Source organism: Salarias fasciatus, chromosome 18 (genome assembly GCF_902148845.1).
Source record: "Salarias fasciatus chromosome 18, fSalaFa1.1, whole genome shotgun sequence".
Lineage (NCBI taxonomy): Eukaryota > Metazoa > Chordata > Actinopteri > Blenniiformes > Blenniidae > Salarias > Salarias fasciatus.
Genome location: NC_043762.1, coordinates 1851918 through 1865109, shown reverse-complemented (window position 1 = coordinate 1865109; position 13192 = coordinate 1851918).

Below are 13192 nucleotides of genomic sequence, written 5' to 3'. Positions count from 1 at the left end.
AGGAAGAGGAAGACAGTCTCTAGCTCAACAAAGAGAAAGTGGGAGCAGAGGAAAAAAAAAATGCTGGAGGAAGAGGAAGACAGTCTCTAGCTCAACAAAGAGAAAGTGGGAGCAGAGGAAAAAAAAATGCTGGAGGAAGAGGAAGACAGTCTCTAGCTCAACAAAGAGAAAGTGGGAGCAGAGAAAAAAAAAATGCTGGAGGAAGAGGAAGACAGTCCCTAGCTCAACAAAGAGAAAGTGGGAGCAGAGCAAAAAAAAAAAAATGCTGGAGGAAGAGGAAGAAAATCTCCAGCTCAACAAAGAGAAAGTGGGAGCAGAGCAAAAAAAAATGCTGGAGGAAGAGGAAGAAAATCTCCAGCTCAACAAAGAGAAAGTGGGAGCAGAGGAAAAAAAATGCTGGAGGAAGAGGAAGACAGTCCCTAGCTCAACAAAGAGAAAGTGGGAGCAGAGCAAAAAAAAAAAAATGCTGGAGGAAGAGGAAGAAAATCTCCAGCTGATGCACCCTGGCCAGAAAATGCTGTATTTATTCACTCAGACACTGGTGTAATTAAGTCTATGAGTGAATGCTGGGAAACTGGGAAAAATAGCTACAACCACAAGAAATGAGAGAAAAAGTGACACAACAAGCTTGAAAAAAATGAAATGTCTGGAATTTCCAAAAGAAAGAGAACAAGAGGTCCACGGCACTCCGATGTCCTCAATATCTCAATCTCCAGCTCAACAAAGAGAAAGTCGGAGCAGAGCAAAAAAAAATGCTGGAGGAAGAGGAAGAAAATCTCCAGCTCAACAAAGAGAAAGTGGGAGCAGAACAAAAGGATGTCAGAGGAAAACGGAGACAAGCTGTACCAGCCTGATGAGATGGGGTCGGGGTCAGATCCTAGAGAGTAACAACCAGGACACAACCTGACCAATCAGGGGACAGAGGCAGCAAACATAGCGTGAACAGGACGCCTCACAGACATGATGTGAGAGGAGCAGAGTGGAACCATCACCACTTCCAGCGCATGCAGAGTCAAAAAGGGATTCAAAATAATGTACAAGCAACACTGGGAAAAATAGCTACAACCACAAGAAATGAGAGAAAAAGTGACACAACAAGCTTGAAAAAAATGAAATGTCTGGAATTTCTAAAGGAAGAACATAAATATGGTCAGAAAAAACTCTTCTTCTCCGAGTGACGTAACTAGAAGAGACAGACCGTTTTCACGGGTATGGGAGGGGCTGCCTCTCTGAGCAGGAGGAAAATAAGGAAAGCTCAAGCACACAGGCACAAAGGAAAAACCCGCTTGGGAGGGGGGGGGGGGGGGGGGGGGGGGGTGCTGAGTAAATAACTATATAACAAGGTTGAAACATGCAAAAAGTGAATTTTGCATGATGCAGCCCCTTTAAGGATCACGTGAAACCCATTCCTTTATTTCTGCATGTCCCAAATAAATAAATAATTCAAATCAAAACTCATTTGAGCTGCTGTTGCCTTTCTATCATTTCTAACTCATCCCTTTCCATCCTCCTCTCACTGGATAGTTTTCTCTTTTTCACTATATTCTCTGTCAACCCAGAGATAACTGTGTGATGATCCCAGTTTGAGAACTGTGGAAATTTACTGCAATACATTCCTTGAATTCTTAATGTCCAAAAATAAATAAATAAATAATTCAAATTGTAACCAGGGTTAATGACCCCCAAGTTAATTGTTTTGTCTGTTCTTGTATATTTCTGATTTCCCATTGATTGTTCAAAATTAGTGCTTCAAGTTGGTCACTAGGTGTCAGTAGAGAGCTGTCATTGTCCCTAGAAAGAGATTCTGGTGCACGAAAAAAAAAGGGTGGGAGTGGCTATCTCACTGAGATCCGCCATCTTGGTTCTCTCCCCTGGCCTGCGCCAGACTATTCAGACGTTTTTGAGCAGAAGCTTTGATTATTTTAGACAAGAGATAAGATTCAGATTATTTGTGTGACCGAGATCGACTCCAGGACTGCAGGAGTTGACCAGATGCACCAGACCCCCATTGAACCCCGTGTGAACAGATGTCCCGGCTGGTTTTTTTTGGATCCCGTTCAGCGACCCCATTCTTCAGAGCGTGCCACTCTGGGTGATGTCCATCTTCGTCCCCTTCTTCATCGTCTCCATCCCCCATCTCCACCATCTTGGGCCATCCCATGGACACTCGTTTTAAAGGGGCGGTAGGATTTTTCTGAGTGCACTCAATAGTTTTTTTCCTTTATTGGTTTTCTGGTTTTGATTGCCTGGCCGGCCAGTGTGTATTGGACATTTATCTTGACTGAAACAAGAAGATGTGGGTGAAATGATTATTGTAAATAGTTGATTCTTTTGTTGTTCCTTCAATATATTTTTTTGAACTGCCAATTGTTGTCGTGTTTGAATGAAGGACAGAAGGTCCAGTTAAATAGATAAAAGAAATTTCCAACCAACCTCCCTCCCGAACCTAGACCACACCAAAACCTGGTGCAGACACGAGGGGAGGGTTACAAAAGTGGCGCCCAACGTGGGGCTCGGGGCAATTTAAATTGAGTTCCACCCCAAATTGTACTGATAAAGGATATTTGATTGTTGACTTGAATGATTGTGTAACTACTGTGTTTACTTTGAAGTCAGACACACTTGAATAAGAATTCATATTGTGGAAAATGGAGCTTTGCAATCAGTTTGACTTGCATGGGCCGAGCACCCTCTATGTCACAGGTGTAGAAGAAGCATATACAGATGAGGAGATAAGTGACTTCTTTGCAGTTCAAGGAGCCATAGCTACGATCGTGAGGGTCCCTGATGAACCAGATCAGCCAAAGGGCAGGACCCTCATACAGTACTCCTCAGAACGGACCATTTCAAGACTTGATCCTGCGATCCTTGGCCGCCTGCCAAGCCCCAAAGATCCCACAGTTATTTGGCATGTGAGTACCATTCGTGAAGTCTGTCAAGAGGAGCTCAGAAAAGAATTTGCCCAAAAATGCTTGGCCGAGCTTAGTACTTTTGCTGGAAAAAGCAAAGCTGGCTTTTGGGCTATGCTTCAGAGTGAGATGCGACTGGCTCAGTTCGATTCGGGCCCCCCGCCAAGCCCTGATACTCACCTTGAATCCACTGATCAGTCTGCTCCTATATCTGGCAATGAGAAAAGAGCCACCAGTCCATGCGAAAACCCATCTTCTGACTCACCTCCTCCCACCAGTCTCCCTTTTCTCAGTGAGGGCACAATTAACCCACCCCAAGTTCAGAAAGTCATCGTTGAGCACTTCATTCGTAGTGATGCACCATTGTCCAGTTAAAGCCCGAGCAGAGTCAGAACTTTCTCTGGCCGTACCCCGAAGTCAAATGGCGAGGTCGACTATGATGCCTGGCGCACCCAAGTGGATCTGCTTCTTAATGATACCACATTGCCTGACTCACAGAAAGTGAGAAGAATTCTAGAGAGCCTGCTCAGCCCAGCTGCTGACATTGTCAAGCCCCTTGGTACCAATGCGCGTCCTGAAGCTTACCTCGCCCAGCTTGAGTCAGCATTTGGTGTGGTAGAAGATGGTGAAGAGTTATTTGCAACCTTCTTGGGCTCAAACCAGAATTCTGGAGAGAACCCCTCTGCTTATTTGAACCGTCTCCAATCTCTCCTTACGAAGGCTGTTTCTCGGGGGGGCATTCCAGCCAAAGAGTCTGACAAATACTTACTCAGACAATTCTGTCGAGGGTGCTGGGATCAGAGCTTACTCATTGGCCTTCAACTTGAGTGCAGAAAATCCAATCCCCCGTCGTTTCCAGAATTGTTGCTGCTTCTGAGAACAGAAGAAGACCGGCGAGCAGCTAAGATGGATCGAATGAAAAAGCATTTAGGAAGTACAAGGGCTGCATCACACGTGCATTCAGTGTTGAGCATGCCAGACTTTGATGAGGAACCTGTTGCCACGGCTTCCAAGAAACAAGATACCAGCTCCCAACTTGAAAAAGAGGTTGCTCAACTCCGGAAACAGGTGGCACAACTAATTCAGAAAGAGAGAAAGGGATCACAACCTGAACAGACCCAGAGCAGCACAGGGAATGAAACACCCTTCCAGAGTGAAAATCTAGCAGTCCGTGTCACTAAACCTGAGCTGTCATCCCAAACAGGCGGCCCACCCAGAGCATGGTTCTGCTTCAGATGTGGGGAAGACGGCCACATTGCAGTAAAGTGCATCAACCAACCTAATGCTGATCTTGTCCAGAAGAAACATGCAGAGCTCCGAGGTAAACGTGACAGATTTTGGGCCCAGCATGGAGCTCGTGGAGCATCTTTAAACTTGTAGAAGCTCCTGCTGCGGGACGACCTGGAGCTGAGGGCGTTGATCAAAACAGTCCCATAGCAATGATCCACAATGTCGAGAAGATGAAAGCCAAAGTCTCTGAAAGCAGTAATGGGTGCGATTACTACCTTCCTCAAGGGCTTGTGGGTCCTCGCTGTGTCGCTACAATCTCTGTAGAAGGTACAAAATGTGAATCTATCCTGGATACTGGGTCCCAAGTCACAACTATTTCAGAGACATTCCATTCCAGATACTTGGCATCACTCCCCATTCAGCCTATTTCTCATCTGCTTGAGGTTGAAGGGGCCGGGGGTCAGTCTGTACCCTATCTGGGTTATGTTGAAATCCTCCTAACTTTCCCTGACAGTGTAACTGGAGCAGAGGACCAAATGACTGCTTTAGCACTTATTGTTCCAGAGTGCCACTTCAACAGCAAGATTCCAGTATTGATTGGCACAAATGTCTTGTTGCAGCTCTACCAGCACGGGGTAGACAGTGATAAGCCAACATTTTTGAAAAGATCAGACAGCTTTGCATTGCTCCTTCAACATGTTGCTCGGTTGCATAATGATGATATCAAAGCTTGTCCTGTTAAGTTGCATGGAAAAAGTCCCATCACCATTCCAGCAAAGCACAAAATGTGCATCTTGGGAGATGTCAGGGTGGGGAGTACAAACTTGCACTCCTCCTTTATTCTTGAACCCCATGAGTCTTCTCCTCTGCCTGGAGGGTTGATCCTTGAGTGTGCATTAATGAACATCAACTGTAAGGCCTCAAGCAAGATCCCTGTTGTTCTCAGAAATGTGACAGACCACGAGGTCACTCTTGCTCCAAAATCTGTCATTGGTGAAGTGTCAGCTACTCAGAGTGTAATGCCTTTGAGCTCTGCTCACTCTGAGCCCACAGATTCTGGTTCTACAGGTGAGAAGCTTGCATTCGACTTTGATGACTCACCAATGCCTGAAGAGTGGAAGCAGCGAATTGCAGACAAGCTGAACTCTATCCCCGAGGTCTTTGCTGTCGATGAGCTTTCCCTTGGTCACACAACCGCTGTGAAGCACCATATTCGGTTGCAAGACCAGACACCTTTCAAAGAGCGCTCAAGGCCAATACATCCCAGTGGCTGGGAGGCTGTAAAGCAGCACCTAAGAGAACTCCTGGATGCAGGAATAATAAGAGAGTCTGAGAGCCCTTTTGCATCACCAGTGGTATTGGTGAAGAACAAAAATGGGAAAATTAGGCTGTGTATCGATTATAGGAAGCTAAATGCCCGCACTATGAAAGATGCATATGCTCTCCCTAACATTGAAGAAACATTTTCAGCCCTGAGCGGAGCAAAGTGGTTCTCAGTTATGGACCTTAAATCTGGTTATTACCAGGTAGAGATGGCAGAGGATGATAAGTCTAAGACTGCATTTACATGTCCTTTGGGGTTTTATGAGTTTAACCGCATGCCACAAGGTGTCACCAACGCACCAAGCACCTTCCAGCGGTTAAAGGAAAAGTGTGTTGGAGACCTGCATTTGAGTGAAGTTCTGGTGTTTCTGGATGATCTCATAGTCTTCTCTGAGACCCTTGAAGAGCATGAGATAAGACTCATGAAGGTGCTGCATCGTCTGAAGGACTATGGTCTGAAATTGTCACCCGAGAAGTGTCATTTTTTCAGGTCATCTGTGAGATACCTTGGTCATGTGGTGGATGCTGAAGGGGTCCACACCGATCCAGACAAAACTGCTGCCCTCAAAGACTGGCCCCGTCCCGTGAACAGAGAGGAGCTGAAGTGCTTCCTGGGTTTTGCAGGATATTACAGGCGCTTTGTGGAGGGCTATTCTAAGATCGCAAAACCCCTTAACACTCTGACTGCCGGGTATTATCCACCCAAAAAGAGGGGCAAAACATACAAAAGAGAAAAGCCCAAGAACTTTGTGAGTCCTCACGCCCCCTTTGGTGCAGAGTGGACAACCGAATGTGAGATTGCATTCAGATCACTCATTGATAAGCTAACATCAGCTCCTGTTCTTGCTTTCGCAGACCCCAAAATCCCATATGTGTTGCACTCAGATGCGTGCTCTGGTGGCCTGGGAGCTGCTCTCTATCAGGAACAAGACGGGAAGCTCCGAGTGATAGCCTATGCCAGTAGGGGCCTATCGAAGAGTGAGAAAAATTACCCCACTCACAAGCTAGAGTATCTAGCCTTAAAATGGGCAATTTGTGAGAAATTCAGTGATTACTTGTACGGCACAGATTTTACCGTTCTGACAGATAATAATCCGCTCACATATGTCCTTACCTCTGCCAAGCTTGACGCCGCGGGCCACCGCTGGCTAGCCGCTCTGTCCACCTTCAGCTTTAACATCAGGTATTGAGCGGGGCATACTAACAAAGATGCGGATGGTCTGTCTAGGCGACCACAGAGTGCACCTGAAGAAGATGAGGAATTCCGGCAGGAGAAAGACAGAATTAATGAAATGACGAGACGCGTTTTAGAGGGGGAGTCGCAGGAGATCCCCTCTGAGGCCATCTCTGCAGTACGTCAGCGCCATTCAGCTACGTCACCACGACTTCTTGTTCTTGCAGAGTCTCTTGCCATAGGAGCCTCATCAGTGCCTGATCTGTTTGCTGACCAGGGCCAAACCACCCTGCCTGGAATGACAAAGGAAAGCTGGTGGAAAGCACAAAGAGAGGACCCATCAATTAAGAAAGTCATCACCTGGGTGGAAAGTACAGTAAAGCCCAACTTCAGAACTGTGAGTAATGAGCAGGCTGATGTGAAGTTGCTCCTCAGGGAGTGGAACAGGCTCGAACTCAGAGATGGGATCCTCTACAGAAGGTGTTTTGATCGAGGAGACATGATCTATCAGTTCATCTTGCCTGAGCAGTATAGAGAGAGAGCTCTACAGGGTTTGCACCATGAAATTGGTCATCTGGGCTCTGAGCGTGTGCTATGTCTAGCTCGAGCCAGGTTTTATTGGCCGAAAATGGCAGAGTTCATTGAAAGAAAATGTCAAACCTGTGAGCGATGTTTCAGGAGGAAAGCTAAACCACAAAAAGCTGCTCCCATGGTAAACATACAGACAACTTACCCACTGGAATTGGTGTGCATGGACTATTTATCCCTTGAACCTGATAGCCATGACACCAGGAACATTTTGGTCATTACTGATCATTTTACAAAGTTTTCAGTGGCAGTACCAACAAAAGATCAAAAGGCAAAAACCGTCGCCAAAGCTCTCTGGGAGAACTTCCTGGTCCACTACGGCTTCCCAAGCCACCTTCACAGTGATCAAGGAAGAGACTTTGAATCCCATACAATCAAGGAGCTGTGTTCACTGATTGGAGCAGAGAAGGTGCGAACGACGCCCTATCATCCCCAGGGAAATCCGGTTGAACGCTTTAACAGGACCTTGTTGAGCATGCTTGGAACCCTGGAAGAAAAAGACAAACAACATTGGAGAGACTTTGTGGAGCCCCTTGTACATGCTTACAATTGCACAAGGAATAATACAACAGGCTATTCACCATACGAGTTGATGTTTGGCAGGCAGCCTAATCTGCCCGTTGACCTCGTCCTGGGTGTCAGTCCTCCTACAGAGACCTATAAAACACATTCTGAATATGTGCAGAACTTGCGTCAGCGTCTACACGAAAGTTACACACTGGCTGCAGAGAACTCCAAAAAGGCAGGAAATAGAAACAAAATGCGCTTCGATGCCAAAGTCAGAGCTGCTGACTTAGTTGATGGAGATCGGGTCCTGGTAAGAAATGTCAGCATTCGTGGGAAACACAAACTGGCAGACAAGTGGGAGCACCCCATTCATATTGTTGTGAAACGAATTGAGGGTGGCCCTGTGTATGTGGTGAAGCCAGAGAATAGCAGAGGCCCGCTCCGTACACTTCAGAGATCTGTTGCTGCCGTGTGGATTTCTGCCTGTTGAGGAGACTCCAGAACAGAGACCAGGGCTTGGGAAACCAAAGAAAATGGAGTTGAGGAGCAGTAAAGTTCAACCTCCACAGACTGAAGATGAAGATTCACAAGAAGATGGGAGGGATGAAGAGGAGGAAGTCTGCTTCCTGGACAGACATCTGCAGCCTGCTGTGTGGGGCCCTTATGTGCAGGAGATGGAGAGCACACCACTGACACGACCTCTGATTCAACTGAACCCTGACGCCCCGGAGTTCGAAGCACATTCTTCTGCTGAGTTGCTGACTGGGTCAGGCATAGGAGTGGATCAACCTCTTGCTCAGTCACGGGATCATGTCATCGTGGATATTCCAGAAAACAGTCTGTGTGACACATCACTTGAAGAGGAGAGGAGCAAAGATTCTCTGACAGTTAACAGAGAAACTGAAAAAACTCTGTCTGACCAGGAACATGTGCTTGTTACTCAGGAACATCAAGAGGAAGTTGATGTCACTCCAGAGACTGCATCAGTTCAACCAAGACGCTCCAACAGGGAGAGACACCCCCCACCCAAATTTACCTATGATGAGTTGGGAAAACCCCTGATTCTGGCTCTTCACTCATTCATTGAAAGCCTGCAAGATCGTATTTCTCAAATATCTAACTCTTACCAAGTGTCTTGTGAAGTTTAAATTACATGCAGGGACTCATGCAGTTAAGAGGGGGAGAATTGTAACCAGGGTTAATGACCCCCAAGTTAATTATTTTGTCTGTTCTTGTATATTTCTGATTTCCCATTGATTGTTCAAAATTAGTGCTTCAAGTTGGTCACTAGGTGTCAGTAGAGAGCTGTCATTGTCCCTAGAAAGAGATTCTGGTGCACGAAAAAAAAAGGGTGGGAGTGGCTATCTCACTGAGATCCGCCATCTTGGTTCTCTCCCCTGGCCTGCGCCAGACTATTCAGACGTTTTTGAGCAGAAGCTTTGATTATTTTAGACAAGAGATAAGATTCAGATTATTTGTGTGACCGAGATCGACTCCAGGACTGCAGGAGTTGACCAGATGCACCAGACCCCCATTGAACCCCGTGTGAACAGATGTCCCGGCTGGTTTTTTTTGGATCCCGTTCAGCGACCCCATTCTTCAGAGCGTGCCACTCTGGGTGATGTCCATCTTCGTCCCCTTCTTCATCGTCTCCATCCCCCATCTCCACCATCTTGGGCCATCCCATGGACACTCGTTTTGAAGGGGCGGTAGGATTTTTCTGAGTGCACTCAATAGTTTTTTTCCTTTATTGGTTTTCTGGTTTTGATTGCCTGGCCGGCCAGTGTGTATTGGACATTTATCTTGACTGAAACAAGAAGATGTGGGTGAAATGATTATTGTAAATAGTTGATTCTTTTGTTGTTCCTTCAATATATTTTTTGAACTGCCAATTGTTGTCGTGTTTGAATGAAGGACAGAAGGTCCAGTTAAATAGATAAAAGAAATTTCCAACCAACCTCCCTCCCGAACCTAGACCACACCAAAACCTGGTGCAGACACGAGGGGAGGGTTACAAAATCAAAACTGATTTCAGCGACTGTTGCCTTTCACGGACTGTGAGGACTCTGTCAGAAAATGTAACCACTACAGTACAGAAGAGAAACCATTTTGTTATAATTTACCCTGCAATTTAATAATAATTCAGCTCAAAAATATGTGGGGTGTTTTTTTATTTTTGAGTCCAGAGTGGAGCAGTAGAAATAAGGTATCAGTGACAGTCTGTGAAAAATACAAGCTACATTTTTTAAATCACCCATCCATCCATCCATCCATCTTCAACCGCTTATCCAGGGCCGGGTCGCGGGGGCAGCAGTCTCAGCAGAGATGCTCAGACTTCCTGTCCCCAGACTCTTCCTCCAGCTCCTCTGGGAGGATCCCAAGGCGTTCCCAGGCCAGCCGAGAGACATAGTCTCTCCAGCGTGTCCTGGGTCTTCCCCGGGGCCTCCTCCTGGTGGGACATGCCCAGAACTCCTCCCCAGGGAAGCGTCCAGGAGGCGTCCTAACCAGATGCCCGAGCCTCCTCAGCTGGCCCTCTGGATGTGGAGGAGAAGCGGCTCTACTCCGAGCTCCTCCCTGGTGGCTGAGCTCCTCCCCCTGTCTCTCAGGGAGTCCAGCCCCCCTACGGAGGAAGCTCCTTTCAGCCGCTTGTATCCAGGATCTTGTCCTTTCGGTCATGACCCAAAGCTCAAGACCAGAGGTGAGGGTGGGAACGTAGACTGACCGGTAAATCGAGAGCTTTGCCTTTCGGCTCAGCTCCTTCTTCACCACAACGGACCGATACAACGACCGCATCACTGCAGCTGCTGCACCGATCCGCCTGTCAATCTCACCTCCACCCGCCCCCCACTGTGAACAAGACCCCAAGATACTTAAACTCCTCCACTTGGGCCAGAGTCTCTCCACCGACCTGGAGGGGGCAAGCCACCTTGTTCCGGTCGAGGACCATGGCCTCGGATTTGGAGGTGCTGATCCTCATCCCTGCCGCTTCACACTCGGCTGTGAACCGCCGCAGTGCATGCTGTAGGTCCAGGTTCGATGAAGCCAACAGGACAACATCATCTGCAAAAGCAGAGATGAAATCCTGTGGTCCCCGAACCGGACCACAGAACACCACTCGGGTTCAGATCAGGGAGGCCGTGTGATCCAATCACCCCCCTCCAGGTCTCACCGTCGCTGTCCACGTGGGCGTTGAAGTCCCCCAGTAGAACCATGGAGTCCCCAGTCGGAGCACTGTCCAGCACCCCTCCCAGGGACTCCAAGAAGGCCGGGTACTCTGCACTGCTGTTCGGCCCGTAAGCCGAGACCACAGTGAGGCACCTGTCCCCGACCTGAAGGACCAGGGATGCGAACAACACCTGGCGCTGAGCTGTGGGGCTATAAGCAAACCCACACCAGCCCGCCGCCTCTCACCGCGGGCAACGCCAGAGAAGTGGAGAGTCCAGCCCTTCTCCAGAGGAGGGTTCCAGAGTCCAGGCTGTGTGGAGGTGAGTCTGACTATATCTAGCCGGCACCTCTCAACCTCCCTCACAAGTTCAGGCTCCTTCCCCCCCAACGAGGAGACATTCCATGTCCCTAGAGCCAGTCTCTGTGTCTGAGGATCGGGTCGCCGGGCACCCTGCCGTCGGCTGCCACCCAATCCACACTGCACCCGGCCCCTACGGTTCCCTCGGCGGGTGGAGCCCACCAGAGGATAGAGGAATCATTCCCAAAAATAACCACTGACCAAATCTATGGCGTACATACAAGAGATTCAGCCTCATGATGCAAAGACCAGATAGAGTGTTGTGGAGAGCAGTCGTTTTTAAGACCATGGTCTTGACTTGGTCTCAGTCCCTTAAAGGTGTAATACTGGATTGTCTCGAAAAGACGAAGCCAAACGTCTGTTACTCACTTTTTGAACAACACGCATTTACCAGACCATCCGCCCGGCTCTCCTGCTTCTCCCAGGGAACGCCTATCAATGGCGGAAGCGTGCGAGCACGTCCTCATCTTCTCCGGGCGTGCACGGCTCTGTTTACAGTTTCTGCGATCGGCCTCGCTCATAAAGCTTGTTTTCCGAAACAGTTACAGTTTCATTATGTCAGACTCGCCATCGGTAAGCACTAGCTGAAACGGAGGCTCACGGCTACATAAACACTCTGGATGCGCAATACGTAGAACGTGATTGGGAGCGAGCACACAACGGCTTGAGGAAAGCAGCTCGTCAGAATGATTGACAAACAGACCCACCAGTTATTTTGATGATCCACCCGGAACTCAAAGCAAATAGAAAATCCTGTATTACACCTTTAAGTGTTGGTCTTGATTTTGATTCTTGATTCTTTCGTCTTGTCTCGAGCTTCCATGCTCTATGTACAGTCAGACACTCGAGGTCAAGCTGTCCAGTGGAGTTTTCTTCCGGTTGAAATTTGTTAGAGGTATGATCCATGTGAAATCTTTTAAGTGAAATCCTTTCGTTTTATTTGGAACAAACTAAAGTTTTCATGCAACATAGGGAATGTCATCTGAGAAAACTGAAATCACTCCAGTCAACCAGAAACACACAGTACATTTATAACTTCATGAAGACGTCCTCCTCTTCCTCCTCCCTCATCGTCTTCCTCACAACAAGGATGAACCGGAAGTGACAGAGAGCTGAAACAAAGCTCCAGAAACTTTACAAAAGTTCACTTAAAACTAGAAACATGGCGGAGACTTGATTATTTGTACTTTTCACGAGAAAGAAAAACACATTCACTGTGATCAGGAGACAGTTTCAGGTCCCAAAACAATGTCTGTCTCCATGACAACAGCACAAATTCTGTAAACAATGGGGGGCGCTGTTGGATGTTTTTGGAAAGAAAACACATAAGGAAAGTTCCACCTGAGGAGCGCCGTTGTCGTGGAAACAGGCCCCCAAAATGCAATCAAGGGGCTGTCATCATTTCATGATCTCTCAGCTGAATCTCCACTGAACTCAAACACAAATCACTTGAATCCAGATCACTTTGGACCATTTCAGAGTTTGGATTCATATAAATGACAATATGTTCATGAAAAAAAATACAATAAATGACAGAAAACATTTTCATATTTAAAATCATCAACAATAGAGTACCAAAATATGTTTTTTTTCTAACATTTCAACTCATGGGGTTTGATTTTGTTCATAATATTTCAAATAAATTAAGAATTGATGATAAAAAAATGTTGCACGTTGCCTACAACAAAAACTAAAAGTAAATATCACGTTTCTGGCTTCTTCATCAAGGTGAATATTGATTTATTAGACACGTTTCACCGTGCCGGTTACATGTTAATGCAGAAAATGAAAGTAAATACTCTGAGTATCTACACATAATGTTCAGCAGCAGGGAAGCAGTCACCAGAGGGGCTGTGGAGCAGGAAGTTGCAGACCCCTGAGGTGGTGTCCGGGCCTTGCTGCTCTCCAGAGACGATGGCAGACCTCCAGACTCAGGAT